This window comes from Stegodyphus dumicola, chromosome 9 (assembly GCF_044657685.1).
Source record: "Stegodyphus dumicola isolate Sdum_Otavi_A_Nest chromosome 9, ASM4465768v1".
In the NCBI taxonomy this organism is placed as follows: Eukaryota; Metazoa; Arthropoda; class Arachnida; order Araneae; family Eresidae; genus Stegodyphus; species Stegodyphus dumicola.
The window spans coordinates 109755154-109771297 of record NC_140776.1 but is presented as its reverse complement, the minus strand read 5'-3'; the positions used below and the strand labels follow the sequence as shown (position 1 = coordinate 109771297).

At 30.7% G+C, this 16144-nt stretch overlaps 2 long non-coding RNA genes across 2 annotated transcripts; one reads left to right on the top strand and one right to left on the bottom strand.

Moving 5' to 3' along the window:
* Positions 1–4205: 4205 nt before the first annotated feature.
* On the bottom strand, positions 4206–6881 carry LOC146995451 (uncharacterized). The gene is made up of 2 exons (XR_015043222.1): positions 6733–6881; positions 4206–4359 (listed from the first exon to the last, which is right to left on the bottom strand). It is a non-coding gene; the product is annotated as an uncharacterized LOC146995451 (long non-coding RNA).
* A 768-nt stretch (positions 6882–7649) lies between these two features.
* Positions 7650–13147, top strand: LOC118197466 (uncharacterized). The gene is made up of 3 exons (XR_015043221.1): positions 7650–8576; positions 9722–9786; positions 12816–13147. It is a non-coding gene; the product is annotated as an uncharacterized LOC118197466 (long non-coding RNA).
* Positions 13148–16144: the final 2997 nt, after the last annotated feature.

Sequence of the window (16144 nt, the reverse complement as noted above, 5' to 3'; positions counted from 1 at the left end):
GGTTATTATAGAATTTGGCTGCCTAGATAATAATGCCAGTATATACAGAGGTATGGTTGTTTTACGTTGACAAAGGGTACACAGCTCACTGGGACTTCTATGCTGAATTAAGGTAAGCCAATCTTCTTTCACGTATGAATCCCAAGCTAACGAAAATCATAATTCATCGCAGAACATGATCCAGTTCTAACCCGATACATTCGAAAATTATCAGCCGCAACACCAGAATAAACGTTGCTCTCAATGCCCCCTCTCCGGGAATCTACGTCGGAAAATCGGGAAGCTACTGTCTAAGATCTATACATAAGCAGTTTCGGCCACGTATAATCAGTCTTTACAGGACTAGAACCTACGTTCATTCAGAGAATGTTTCAGGACCATATGGCATCATTCAGGACCTGCAGGGACCATATGGCATCATTCAGGACCTGCAGGGACCATATGGCACCATTTAGAACCTGCAGGGACCATATGGCACTGTCTTGTCTGCCTATTGACTGTAGGTCGCAACATGATTAGAAATGAGGCGTTTTCATTGGGTCATTGGCTCTTCGGTCCTCTGGTGCACTTAGTAGATGGAACAACACATCAAATATGATCATTGAAACAGGACTGGTACCCAGCTGGAACTTTTATTGACTGAGCGTTATCTTTCGTCCAATGTTATATATATAAAGTCCGTAGGAGACCGCGTGAGTTACGTCCGCCTGAATGGTCTCCTGCAGATCTGAGGATTTTTTCTGAAAGTTAATCCAGGGCAGGAGCTCGTCTCCAGTGTTCTGTTCTGCTCTCCATGCCTAGGAGTTATGGATATTGCAACAGACGCCGAAAATTCAAACCACCTTTCCTTACAACACTGTTTTTTAAAACTACACGTCTAGAGTATGTAGGTAAGTGATGCTGAATGGTAGAAGCTTTCAACTAATTTGCAGTAACTCTTGCTATCCCACGATCCTTCCCAGAAACTGCCATTCTAGCTCTGCGTCTGTCCTTTTGGTGATTCTGAATGCCTTATTGTAATACTTAGTAACAATACAGTTCTAACTGTATTACACTCTTGTCAGAATTCTGGTTCTCAGGTCAGACGATGCATCAGTAAGATCAGTCCGTTCCCATGAAAGTGGTAATGCAGTCACTGTCGAATTTATTCATTTGGATTATATTGAGTATTCGGATACATTCTCATTAGCTAATGCAAACAAAACTGTGAAATAAGTAGTCAAAGTTATAGAACGTTGACACGTTAGTCGATATGCTTAACTGAATAAATCTTGCTCAGGCAGTTTTAAGTAAGACAAGAGAAGGCTTATATAAGCACACTGTTTTTTCGGGAAATGAGCTTGTCCTCACCTACACTGCTGGCCATTAAAATTTCAACACCAGGAAGGAATGATGCGACGAACGGTAAAAGCACGTGAAAGGAAGAAGAGATTTGGTATGCAAATGGATTAGAATTTAAGCGCATGCAAGGAGGGAGAAAAGACATCTGACGTATTGCATAAAAAAAGTTGCATAGTGGATTTCTCATTCGGAACGCGCTTTGTACGGCCAGAGTTTTCTCAGAATATCGTGTTATGCCTCAAATATTAAAACGAAATTCTTACCAGCAAGAGTCGGAATATGGTAGAGGCAGGATTGTTTCCCATAGAGAGTGTGGATTATCGTTCCGCGATATCGCCCGTCGCACTGCTCGACATCCAATCACTGTCATGTGAATATATAATCAATGGGTTGCTGAGGGTCATACTGAACGGCATGCAGGATCTCAACGCCGTCTCCTGACTAACGCTCGAGAGGACAGACATATTGTGAGGTTAGCCTTGAAAAAAAAACCGCACAAACACATAACGAACCATTAGTTAGGAAATGGGTATGTTTGCAGTACGCCGAGTATCCGCTCGTACGGTGCTTCGACATTTGCAGCAGAGCAGTGCTTAAATTGCACCGGAGCCCAGCTCTGGTACTTCTCAGTTTTCAAGATAAATTACAATTCTAGCCGGAGTGCACCGGAGCCCTAAATAAGAAGGCTGCGGCAATTCTTTTATGTAACTGAATAACAATTTCCGTAGAAATTTTAACTCGAAAATTTTATTTTTAGCAATAAAATTATATTAAAAATCGCTTATGACATTTTAATTTGTCGCTTTACAATTATTTTAGTTTTAATTATTTCAATAAATAATAATTAATTATCTAATAATTATCAATTAAATTATAATGAATTATATAATAATTGTTAATTGAATAAAATCTATAAACTTTAATTAAATAGCTATTAATTAATTTGATTATAATTAACTGTTTAATTTTAAAATTATTAATGAATTTAATAGTCATTTAATTTATTTATTTACTTTTATTGCTCTTTGCTGGCGGTCTTCCATAGGGCTCCGGCACTTATAATTTTAAAATTTAAGCCCTGCAGCGGAGTGAACTATCAACACGATGACTGCTACTTTGGCTTCCCTTGAAAATGCAGCATAGAGAGAGAGACAGTGATTCTGGTGCACCAAACGACAAAGCTGGATAAAAGAATGTCACAATGTTGTCTTTTCAGACATGTCCCTGTTCAGCGTGTGATATTCTGATGGCCGTATATGTGTCTGGAGGCAGCGAGGAGACTGCACGTCGTATGCCATACATATCTTTTTGCAATAAATATCTTTTTTGTATTTGCTTTTCTTCACAGTGTTGCTATTTTAATGGCCAACAGTGTACTACTGAAGTGTTCCTAACTGAAACATGTTTCGTTGAAAACTGCGTCTCGCCTAGCTAGCGAGATAATTTTATACTTAAACGAAAATGTTTCGTTTGAAGCACTGTTTCTCGTTTGATTTCTCCAAAGAACCGGTTTTCGCATAAGTCAACTGATCAAACAAAGATTATATATTCGACGTTGTATGCATAGACGTTCTTTCTGCACCTTCCCACGCATTGACTGTATTCTCAAATTGCACATTAATTCTTCTAACACTACATTTCCTGAATGTTTACGCCAGCCCAGAAATTTTACGAGTCATTCATTTTAAGTAATATAGTCTGCTTCTTATTCGATCTATTATTTTTCTTCCAGTCTTTTTTAAATTGCTAATTCTTCATCGATTTAATACATAGCACTGTTGATTTATGTTATAGTGAATGAACTTCATTGCGTTTTTCTGTGATTACATTTCGCTTATTTTGTGACATTGCATCCCCTTTTTTTTACCAGAAACAATGAACTGTTTGTGTTTTCTGAAATATTAATGCTAGATAATTCATTGCTATGCAGCAACTTGATCAATATGGTTCAGAAGAACCGACTCACTTGTGCCAAGATTCGAACTTCAAATAAGCTATTTTTTTACTGTTATGCTTAAGTACATTAAGGACACTTGAAACCTGTCAGTCCAAAAGTGCTCTGATGTGGATGATAGAAAGCAAACAAAAGGTGTAAACCACAGGAATCTGTCTTTTCGGGTTTTATGTATCGAATCTAAGAAATAATTACCTATACTGCTGCAACATAAACACCACAAGTAACAGGTATAAAGTTGCACTATTATGAATATTCAAGATCTTTCCGCATGTAAAGACTCAGAATAAGTTAACACCACACTTATTGATATGTATAATGTATAATATAAGCAAATGATAATCTGCTTTTCATCGAGTTAGAATGTCATACAATAAACAGTCCATGTTTAAAAGCATCTAGCTAATTTCCTGGTCTTAATCCCATATCAAGTAGAGTTATACCTGACTTACGCAACTTGAAGTTACATGTTTTTTTAAATCATTTTTTAAACTCCAATATATGCATACAACCAATGATTGCATAAGAACTTTGATGGACAAGTGGTATAAGCAATGTACTAACTTACATTTCACAAAAATTTAGACCAGATTTTATGACAGCAATGTAACTAAGAATGCTTTAGATGTATGGAAAAAATTTAATGTTGTAAAGGGCAAAATTATTTTGTTTCCCAGTTGCTTAATGATTTCACTCCTATATATATATACATATGCCAGTATTGAGCTCAAACACTACTCCTGCATGAGTAATGTCTACATGAGAGTGGAGTAGGTCAAACACTACTCCTGCATGTATATTTAGTTTATTAAATGAAAACTTTAGTTATTTTCCCTTTTTTTTAAGTGTATTATGTAAATATAAATAAGTATATATATATATTCAGAAACAGGTTTGAAACATATTCACATAGATATTAGATTTTTTTTATATGTACATATACAGTATTCTTTATTAGTTCAAAACTGAACTTCACAATATCATCTTCTAAGACACAGGTTCCAAAACTTTTCCATGTCTAGCAGTTCTAAAAAATTATATTCTTGCAGCCCCTAACAAAGTTTCTAAAGAGGGTGAGGAAAAAGAAAACAGTTATGTAATCAAATTTTAATAATAAACAAAAATAAAACATGGAACTAAAAAAAATATTACAAAATTTAATATTTGCATAAATTTTTCAAAACAATAATTAATAACTATTTCTATTCCTCTGTATTGGATATTTTTTTTCAAATTGTGGCACTTTATTGTTAATAGCAATTCGCATATCTGCTTGAGCATCCAAGCGATTTCTGAATTTTGTTTTGATTGACAAAAGAGCATACTTCACAAAGAATTCCTTCACATGCAGAAAGGCATCTTTTTCTTTTGTGATTGTTTTCATGTCTTCACAGAACAAGACATCTTCCATTATAGCAACACTATGCTGTAGCACCCAGACAGGATAGTACTTAATGACGCTGCCTACCATACCAAAAGGTTCGAGTTCAAATCCCAAAGAAGGCATGGATGTTGTAATGTAAGTGTGTAATGGTTGTTTAGCAAGGAGCATTAAAAGCAGAAGGTGAGGCGAAATCCTTGAGAGGTTGGTGGTAGGAGACTTTCTGACCACATTCAGAGCATTCTTCTTCAAAATTCCATTTTGGTGGAAGCTTAGTACTTAGCAAGGCCCAGCAATACCTACCCACTTAGATATACAGGTGCTGGTTTTCCTTCAATCTGTCAGGTACTAAAACAAGCTTATTTTTGTTGCCCATCAGTTATTATGAAGGGACAAACAAACATAAGTTTGATTTAGGTAATTCTGATTATAGATGCTAAAATATACATTATGAACATAAACTCTTTAGAACAAAACAATTTCAATAAATATCTATTTGATTTGAATATATTCAAACATCATATATACTAATATTTTCAGATTTTTTTTACCATACAATGTTTACAAGAGAAGGATTCGGGAGACAATTACAAATTATTATTATTTTACAAATCTCTGAAAGCTTTTTATCAGTTTCAAAATTATTTGAATGAAACTATTTTGAATTTACTTAAAAAGTCATATTTTCATCCTTCAACTGAGATGCTCACACGTATGTATTCTGACTCAACACAAATTCAAACATTAAAATAAAAATAACACCAGAAACATATATTATAAAATTTAATTCAATCTAATACATTATTACTAGATGTAAATTAAAGAATATAAAATTCTAAAATACATATGCAAAATCTGATGTGCACATCACATTACTTATTAAATTATACAAAAACTGCAGATTTTGAAATTTAAAACACTGCTCAGTCTTTGTCACATGGGAGTCAAACTTCTCATAATTTCATTTTTTATAATGAGTATAAAAATGTCCCAGATATTTTTGCAGACATAAGGAAGCTGGAGATCGCATTAAAATAGATTTCGTTATTTGTCAAAATAATTTTAAAAAAAAGTTTTACATTGATAAAACACAACTATTTTCATCATTTAAAGCATTTCAATGATAATTGGGAGTATAGACTAGGGCCAATGATTGTGAAAATTAAGGCTAGGTAAAGGTGTGTGTGTGTATATATACACATTTGGTTCTGGCAATTACAATAAAAAGAGAGATGCACAACTATAGCAGTCCCATATACAATAAACATTCTACGGCTAATCTTTTTTAGTTATGTGAGATAAATACATATGTATGTACAGAAATCATTGAAAAAATTCCTTTTGGAAAAGAAGTCGTTTATTCTGTGCATATATACAGATTTTATGCAAAATTATGCATGACTGTATGCATGACTTTATGATAACTCTTATGACAATGCATAAATCGGCAGAGATTTTAAATAAAACTATTAATTTTTTGGGAATCTGACACAGGAGCCCAAAAAAAAAAAATTTTTTTTTAGACAGCAATGTTCAAAAGTAGAGTTTTATTTAAATTTTCTGTTAAAGGTTGTTCTCAAATTTTGTATTTTCTTAATACAATATTTTGATTTACGGTATAAAATGGGTTTATAACCAGAACATTTTAAAGTTCTTAGTCATTCTCAGTTTTACTTGGGACAACAAATTAACAAATGATATTAAAAAAAAAATGTTATTGTAACTTTTTTAAGTTTATTTTTTAACAGTTTTAAGATATTAATATACGTATATTTATTTGGTTTAATAAAAATATACAGTTTAATTTAAATATTACAAATGCCTGATGAACAAAACTGAATTAAGAGTATTAATGAACTATTAAAGCAACAGATTAATAACATATTTAATTTTATAGCATACTTCATTTAAAATCTTTCCTAAAGCAGTTTTGAATAATGAGAATAAATATGGCACTAGTTTCAATTCACTAAGCATCATCAATTTAAAATTTTTTTTCTCTCAGTTTTCCTCAAAGCAGCTCTTTTACATAATAGGAATAATTATGCCTACGAACCTATTGGCCTTTCTATACATCTTAACTTTTAATTTTTCTATTTTAAAAGGGTCAACTTTGTGGTAAACTTCCAATTCGTATTCACGACGCGAACGACTTAATATTAATAATACGACTACGAACAAAGACAGATTGAACAAAAGCTTGGCTACTTTTGAACAATGCACTTGGCTCTAAAATTTATTCTGGTAACCTTACATTGCATCAGCGATTTCGAAAGGCATCATGGGAAAAAGTACACATTTTTCGGTAAACTTCCGGTATCAGGGACTCAGTTATCTGTAAAATTCGGATGCGTAATGGCAAACCGCACATTGAGTTGAACCAAGGAGGTTAGAATAGAAGGAGGGAAGGTTCAACTCAAACGGTGAAGCCTGGCGGCCACCTTCCGTGACTTGTGCAAGGAAGTCTGTCATTGCAACATTTTTTTCTTTTCTTTTTGAAGAATGTCAGCTTGTATTGCATATGGATGCACAAATAGATTCTCGAAAAAAATTCCGGGCATTATTTTTCACACGTAAGTATTAATTTTCTTTTTTTATGTAATATGACAACTATGTCAAAAAGTATCACAATGTCATGTGGTTTTCTTTCCAGATGTGAAAAAAAGGACTTAAAATAGGTTATTTAATATAACTATAATCAAAATATATTAAATACATTTTAATGTTTCTGTTTATAGCTGGTATCTTCGTTCCTTAAGATACAATGCTATATGGTAGGATTTAAATTGTAAAATTTGAAACTTTTAGTTAATTCGTTTTATAACTTTCATGAAAAGTAAGAAATCAATTGTTACTATTTTTATTAATTGTAAAGGTGTTAAATAAAGCAATGCTTTTCTTTATATATTAATTATTACTCATTTTTTTAAGTTAAGATAAACTGTTCTGTTGTTAAAAATGTTTTGCATAAACTTACAAATTTCTGGGCAGTATAGTGATAAAATTAAGTAAAATATTTACACCATTGAACATGTGGAAAGATGTATCCAAAAACTTATATAGGTGTATTTCTGTAATTCAACTTAATTAAAGGCAGTTTCTTTGAGATTAATAAATATGAAATGCGCATAAACTGAAATCAATGAATTCACATAAATCTGTTTTATTTTATTAAGATTTATTTTCTAACCTAAGCAAATCCGTGAAATATGCAGAAACATCATTTTTTAAAGGCTTTAATGTTATGCGCATGCATTTAGATTTCGAACTATTTCTTAATGTTTTGCTGTACATAGTAAATTATGGATATCATCTTTATTACTTTAAAACAAAAATTCAATAATAGCGAGGGATTTCATTATAAATTTAACATATTTTTACTGGAAAATAAATGCACGGAACAGCTTAGAAACACGTACATATCACTGCCGTAATGCAATGTTTTGAAGTCACAAACATGGACGCCGCTTGTTCGGCGAAGTTTCATTCCCCGATAGTGGAGGAAATTGCGAACCCTCCCTCTTTCTATTCTAACCTCCTTGAGTTGAACAGTGTTAAAGAATGTCGCATACTGCGCATGCCCAGAAACAAATTTGGCGTAATTATTATGTTGGCGCGATTTGAAAAGAGGATAAATACAGTATGTGGTAGATGTACCGCCATCTGATTGTAAACAAATCCGGCGTTTAAGTCTTCGTAGAGTATATGTGCAATGTAAAGTAATTACTGTGTAAAATTAGATTTTTTTCCTGTACTGCTCCAACAACTGGAAAGTTGAACGATACGATCAAGTTTAAATTGAAGAATGCACAAAATGGGTAAAGGAAGTCAGCGTAAATGCAGATGCTCCAGTGGATAGCGCGAGCTTCAAACCAAATGCTATTGCGAGATTGCTTTCAGGTATGTATATATTTTCCCATTTCAATAAATTTGATATGTTATATGTGCAATATGTGATATATTGTATTTTAACACATATACAGTTCATTAACATTTTTTAACATTTCCTAAATTTCTATATAATGTAGCATTAAGAAAGATGTTTTAAGAAATTTGTTTCCTTACTGTTTTAATTTTTTCGGAAAGAAACATCATTTTCGAGAAACTTCAAGAAGAAAGTTATTAGCGTAATTTTATTACAGGTAAAACTGATGCAAGGTACTTGAGTCTTTTATCTCAAAATGTGCTGAAATGTTTTGGTTGAAGTTAATATAAAATAATGTAATGAATTGTGGTATAACTGTAAAGAATTGGTAAAAATAAAATATAATTAGCTCAAATTTACTTAACTCCTTATATTATCAAATATCTATTGAATAGAAAAACCTGTTGAAATATTAAATGTAACAAGTTCTATTTTTAAAAGGCAGATGATTGTACAGCATGTAGGAATTGATGATGATTTTTAATAATCCTAAAGTAATAGTAAAGTCAACAATAAAGTATATTTTGATGTATGTAATTTTCATCAATGATTACATAACATTGCACTTTAATATAAAGTATGCTTAGATTGTTTTCTTGTATGCTATATATTATTGCAAATTAGTTCTTCATAAAATTGTATATTTCTGCTGTGAAAAAGTATGTATGCAATCATGCAAGTTGTAGGAAAACATGTACGTGTACTGCACATGTACCAGGAAGACAAGATAACAATTATGACTGCCAATCATCATTTGCTGACTGTATCTGTCAAGCTGACTACACAGACTATAGTAGCCAAAGATAAGTTGTAGAGAGTGTGTTTCAGAGTTGAATATAAAAATTAAAGTTAGTAGGATAATTATTCTTAACTAAATAATAAAATTTAAATAAAACTCCTTATTTCATTTTTTATAAATTCTCTTATTATTATGATGCGATTTCACAACCATTGACCCTCTCCTATTGTTAAATAATTCATTCAGCACTGAACAACATATTATTTTATTGGTATAAAAAATAATATATTTTGTGTGTATGACCAAGTTATGATCTAAGATTTTTCAATACTTGAATCATCCTTTTAAAGATTTTTATAAAATGATTTTTTTTAATTTCAGGCATTGGCACAGTGAATGGCAGCTGAAAAATTTTGACCCTTGTTTCTGGAAGTGAAATGTTAGATGTAAGTAATGATATCTGAGACCCTTATCACACAGCATTTGTTTCACATGAACAACTTGTTTCGGACAATTTTTCTGCCTGGTTTACTATTGAAAGAAAAACATGCAATGTTTTCCTTCCTTTCTAAAAAAATTGCAAATTGTTTGTTTTCAATCAATCAGCTATCAGCTTGTTTGTAATGGGAAACCAGTTTCCCATGTTAACCCCAAAGTGATCTATGATAATTGGCTGTTGTGACAAAGCAGAAAAATTGTGCCAAACAGTTATTCTTCCGAAACAAACTGACGTGTGATAATATCCTTACTGTTAATAATACTGTGAAGCACTTAATTGTATGCTTTGCTAATGAATATGTACTAGGCAATTGTGGTTATTATGAAAGAGGTGAAATTTCAAATACAATTGTTTCAGATACAATTATTACAGATATTATTTAATTTTGTAATAATGCTAATTAAAAATATGAATTAAGAAAATGCAAAAATTGGTGTATAAGCATACTAAATAGTTCAGAGTAAGACTTGTACTTAATTTATAGTACACACTCATTCACACATATGATGACTCGTACACTGATATAAATTTGATACGCTTTTATACTGTTTACCTGTCTTCTATATTCAGATTTGAATCATCATCTGCCAACAAATTCAGTTAATCAGGCATTGTTGACCTTATTAGTTTCTTGCAGATGTGTGAACTTTGGAAACATTTTTAGATTTAGTGTAGTTTTTGTTTGCTTTTCAGGTTTTCACATAATATCAACTAGAAACATTACCTCTTCATTTTAAAGGTCAAAGAGATAAAATAATAATAAAAAAAAAAATTAATTAGTTAATATCAAACCTAAAATGTTCTTTTATTACACAACTATTATTTAAGCCATCCAAATGGGCACAATATTTTTATAATACTTTTATTTAATTTTCCAGTATATGTTATTGAAGCCATTCAAATCCCACTTGGGCATTTTCAAGCATATTAGTTGTTGAATATTACGTCTGACTGTAAACACACAGGCAAAGTATGTATAATTATTATGTAATTTAACCTATCTTTCCTTCAAATATTTCTTTAAAATTACATGAGACAGGCATACATTTGAGCTTTGATTAACAGACTTAGTGTAGTTGCCATGACGGATAAGAAAACAGATGAATAATAGACCACCCATAATCACCAACATATAATGCAAGGATTTGAGAATAAAGATTGCTTATTAGCATAATAGTGCACTGAATATTAGATATAAAAATTATAGAACTGAAAGATTTGTCACGTATCATCTTTACTTATTATTATATATATTGAAAATAAACAGTTTGCTTCTGCAACAGAATAAATATCGAGTGTCTTGAAATGTTTTGTATACCTGGAGCTTTACAGTTCAGTACATTATACAAAGAGCAGTATATATAATGATTATCAGGTCTGCACAGAAATTTTTAATGGAAAATTCTTGTGTATAGATTTAGTTGATATTTCTTATCTTGTGTACAGATTTAGGTGATATTTTGCAAGACATGGCAATATTTCAGACTTTTATTCTAATTACTGTGACAAAACAATCATTAGAAAATTATACACATATGAAAATTATTAATATTACATTATGTAGCTTATATTAATAATTTTCATATGTGTATATGTAATATTTTGGCAGGCACAGGAATGACCAAAGCTTGACAATATAACTACATCATAGGCCAGGCATTGTTATGGCTGGATAGAAGGTTGCAAAATGACGACAAAGAAGGATTTAGCTTTTTAGATCCCACATCTTTATTCAATTCTCTCAGCAGATCATTTTGCCTTTAGATGAAATTCTCAAAATTACATATTCAATATTGATTTAAACTAAGATTAAATTTAGACTTTACGTCATATCTGCTTTAACAAAGGAAAGAACAAGATGGGAGGAGCAGCTGCAAGGTCTTGTAGCAGCGGTAGAAGAAAGCAGTCTGACGAAAAATGGCACGTATTCAGTATGTGTACTAGCGGTTATATAACATGCCAGAATGTTCTCGAAAGTACTGGTCTAGGATAAGATCCTGAAACTGCAGTAAGTTAATTATAGGTTGCATGCTCGCGCACAGCAAAGCCACTGTATTTTCTATATTTTACATGTATATAATACATATTCTTTGTGTCTTGGTGAATACATTCTACCTAGCTGGCAGGTAACAGAAACTGACGATCAAAAGATTGATGAATATTTAATAATTTTGATGAGATTATCTAGGAAAGTAAAATAGTTTAAAACGTATTAAATATGGTTTTCCAGAATGTTTCCTAGCATAGTTTTTAATCTCAGACTAAATGATACACATTATCTGGAAGTTCATATTCTTGTGTCATAAAGTATGCTTTATTGTAATTAGTCTTAGATTGTAAAGTTAAATTTATGAAAATATGATGAGTTAAAAATGTATTGCAGATATTAAACTAGATTTTTATATGCAATTTTGAAATTTTAGAGATCTTGCTTCATGTAATTATTTTTAATGTTTTTATTAAATTCTTATTTAATGCTATTATGCATGCATTAGAAAGTGAAATGAAATAATACTTAGGGATATCATTTGGCTGCATTCTGTTGTTTCTCAGTTAAACTATTCTGCATTCAAAAAATTACTCAAGGATTCTCACGAATACCAGCTCAAACAGTTCCAAAGTATTTCTGCAAAATATACATAATTACTTAAGAATCGTATCTTTTTGATAATATTATTTAGCCTTTACAAGTTACTGCCAAAATTATTTTGTAAATCAGAAATCTTCGAGGGGATTAGTGTGTCTCGCATAGTTACCCTGGTGCCACACTATAACACTGAAATTGATAGATGTATAATTGAATGTTTAATCAAAAATGTCTAATTCCTCTTTTATGATATTTCAATAATTGATACTACTGAAACAAGAAATATTGGTACATTAACATTTTCTTAATATTCATTGTGTATTTGTTATGATGCATGTATTAATGTCATTACAAGTTAGCATTTGATAATGTTTGTTTCAACAATTTAGGGTTTGATGAAGTGCCACAGAGATTATCGCTTAAAGAATGCGTGCAGGCCAACCACCAACACAAGATATTAAAAGAGCAATGAAAATGAAGATTTAACTGTAAAGAAAAATCTGACTAATATTATTACTCATAACACTTAATTGTTTCATATTATTGTAAATTTATGCGAGTTTTCCTGTATTCTCTTTATTTTGCAACTTATGTTATTGTAAATTCATGTATGTTTTCATTCTTGCTCTGTCATGCATTTCATACTAATCGTTTGTTGTGCATATTAATTATATGTGTATAATACATCATTGAATTACTGTATTTGAATTTTAATAAACCTTTTTACCATTCAGTAGTACTTTTCCATAAAACCCTGAACATTCTAAACATCCCATATCACTAATCCTCAATTCTAAATAATACTTGAGTTTACTTAATTCATGTATTAATAACGAATTTGAAAAATAATACAATAGTGACATATTTTGAGGTAAAATAAATACTGCTCAATTGGACATTTTAAAATGTTTTTCCTTTTAATAGAGGAACATTTTTAAGGATTTAATTATTAGTATTTGAATATTGTATTAATATATGATTAATTAGTATATGAATATATTGTGTGTAATGAATAAGTAAGGCAGTGAAAAATTTTGAACAATAATTTCATATGAGGAAATATGATCTGCCTGGGTTAAAAAATTAATCTTTAAATCCTATTTATGAGATTATATGGCTGAAATCTGTAGCCCAAAAGCAGTTAAAGCAACCCACCCCCCAAAAAGAAGACATTTTAAATAGTTTCTTCCAAAACTTGAAATATTTAAACATTACACGACCCTAAATTTCTAGTGAATTTAAAATACTCATTTCATTCACTTCAGCTACTGGCCATTATATGAAATTTTCCTATATTATTAAAATGTTCCTCATGATTTGGCAAGGTGAAGACCACAAATGTTCTGCCCTCATAACTAATGATGATATAATAAGCATGAAGTAGACTTCAGCGTAAGGAATATGGAACTATATATTTTGCTCTTTGTTTATTAATTAGCTCACTTTTAAAAAATTCATATCATATAGTAAGTAGTATTCATAATTTTTCTCATTTTCTTAATATTTCATTGAAGCATTTAAATGTTAATTTAATTAGCAATACCTTAATGTCAAATGCATATATTATTATACAGAATGGGATTCTGACCATAACACTCGGGCAAAGTGATATACATGTTAATTTTTCAACAAGTTTCTGCGTTATGCTTTTTACTCTCTACACAATGTTTAATTTTTTATTATTTGTAGGACCTTAGGTCCTACAAATAATAAAAAATAATAGTAATACCAGAAAGTGTGACTTTCTTATATTATCCAACAGGAGACCTATGTTCACATCTTATATTTTGAATTTACAGTTTTCTTTTGTAGATGACAGACACCATATATTCAAAAGAAATTAACATGCTGCTGGATATATGCATGTGTTTTTCATATTTACAGCTGTTGCATGTGATGTTATGTAATCGGGTAAAAAACGAAAGAATTAAGTTTATTGACACCAAAACAAATGCATACTTCGATATAAAGGCTGCATAAAAATGAAAATGGCTAAATTAAAATAGTGAATTGAGGTTGTAGAGTTCTCATTTATTTTTATTAACAAGCTATTTTATGGTAATTAGCTTTTCTTTCTTCCTTTCCATTTTCCTGCCAGAATGCTAATTTTGAGTGTATTCAAATGAGGTGAATTCATTTCGTTACTTTTGATTTACGCCATAAATGCTGGCTGATTCTGTATGAACAAGCTGTGCACTCTGTTAATTTGTCCGAGTCTATAAAAGGGTTTTTTTACACCTATTCCAAACCTCTGTTGTAATTTCCAAAACATAACGAGAAGTCGCTTAAGTTTTCCAGAGTTCTCACACAGTATATATTACCAAAGTGGGTGAAACTCGTATAAGGTGTAAGAAAGACCATAAGGAGATTTATTAAATCAAGAAAAGTTATCGGTGGAAAAGGCATTTAATCTTAATAATGAAAAATCGAATTTTACACCAAATATTCAGACTTTTGTAACTGTTTTATATTTAATTAGCGAGAGTTAAAATAAAAATTACCTTTATATTCATAACATAGGTTACATTCTGTTAATTTCCCATAAATAAAGATAAAGAATACATTGACAAAATCATTGTACTAAGCTATTTTGGTAAAATAAAATCTACTATTTTCATTGTACTTCAAATTTAGGTTGTTTTCATGAAATTCTTTTATTAAACATTAACTTATACTTGATAATCAATCTTCAAGTTCGAATTAAGTTAACTGTAATTGCATTTGTTTTATGATCAAATATTTTAATTTGGCATTTGAGCATTTCTAATGGCATTTCTTTTTCTGTTTGACATCTCTGCTCTGTTAAGGTTATAACCAGTTAAATTGTTACTGTGTCTCTGAAAAATCAACAGCATTCTTAAACACCATTTTAAAAATATTTCTGTGTGTAGTATTTTATCAGTAGAATTTTTCCTAAATAAATACAGAAGTTGTTATGAAAACATTTGAGAGTACACGTCTTGAAAGAGAAACAGTATTCGTAGTGTTTAGTCAATTATGATATATTAATAGCTATCATAACTTTGCATGTATGTTGTATGCATTATACATATATATATATGCATAAAGACCCAATTTTGGCAATAAGTAGAGCTGTTACAAAATAATCATGAAGTCTAAAGGAACGTACTCGTCACACATACTGGGGGGAATCAAATTTATGTACGTATTTGCCACTCTTAAAGAATTTTTGGAGGGAATTACAAATGTACCAATTTCTTATTAATATATAATCATTTGTTAATATTAAAGAAAAATTTATTTCTTAACTTAACTAAGCCAGCTAAGTCATAGACCGAAATATGTGTTTCTGCAGATATTCAGAACTTCCGGAACTACGAATACATTCACAGTTACAAAATATGTAATGTAAACTATATTTCTTTTAAATGCTTGGAATATTCGGAAAAATATCTAAATTCAAAGAAATGGTAAAATACGTTTCACCTGCAGATTCTTTGTTATTTATTTGATTATATCACCATTAATAACAATGTTCACCCCCCCAGAATAAAAAATATATTGTTTATGTACTGAAGTCTTGGTTTGTTTCCCTTGACAAGTCAATCTATCATCAATGACAATAGCTACCTTTTAAATACTTTTAATTTTGGCACTTAAAATGTTTGCATTTGAAAATAATATTTCTATGCAGCTTTTAAATAATTTTTAATGCAACAGAAATCTAAATAACTTCAAATGCTGGCTAAAATTCATT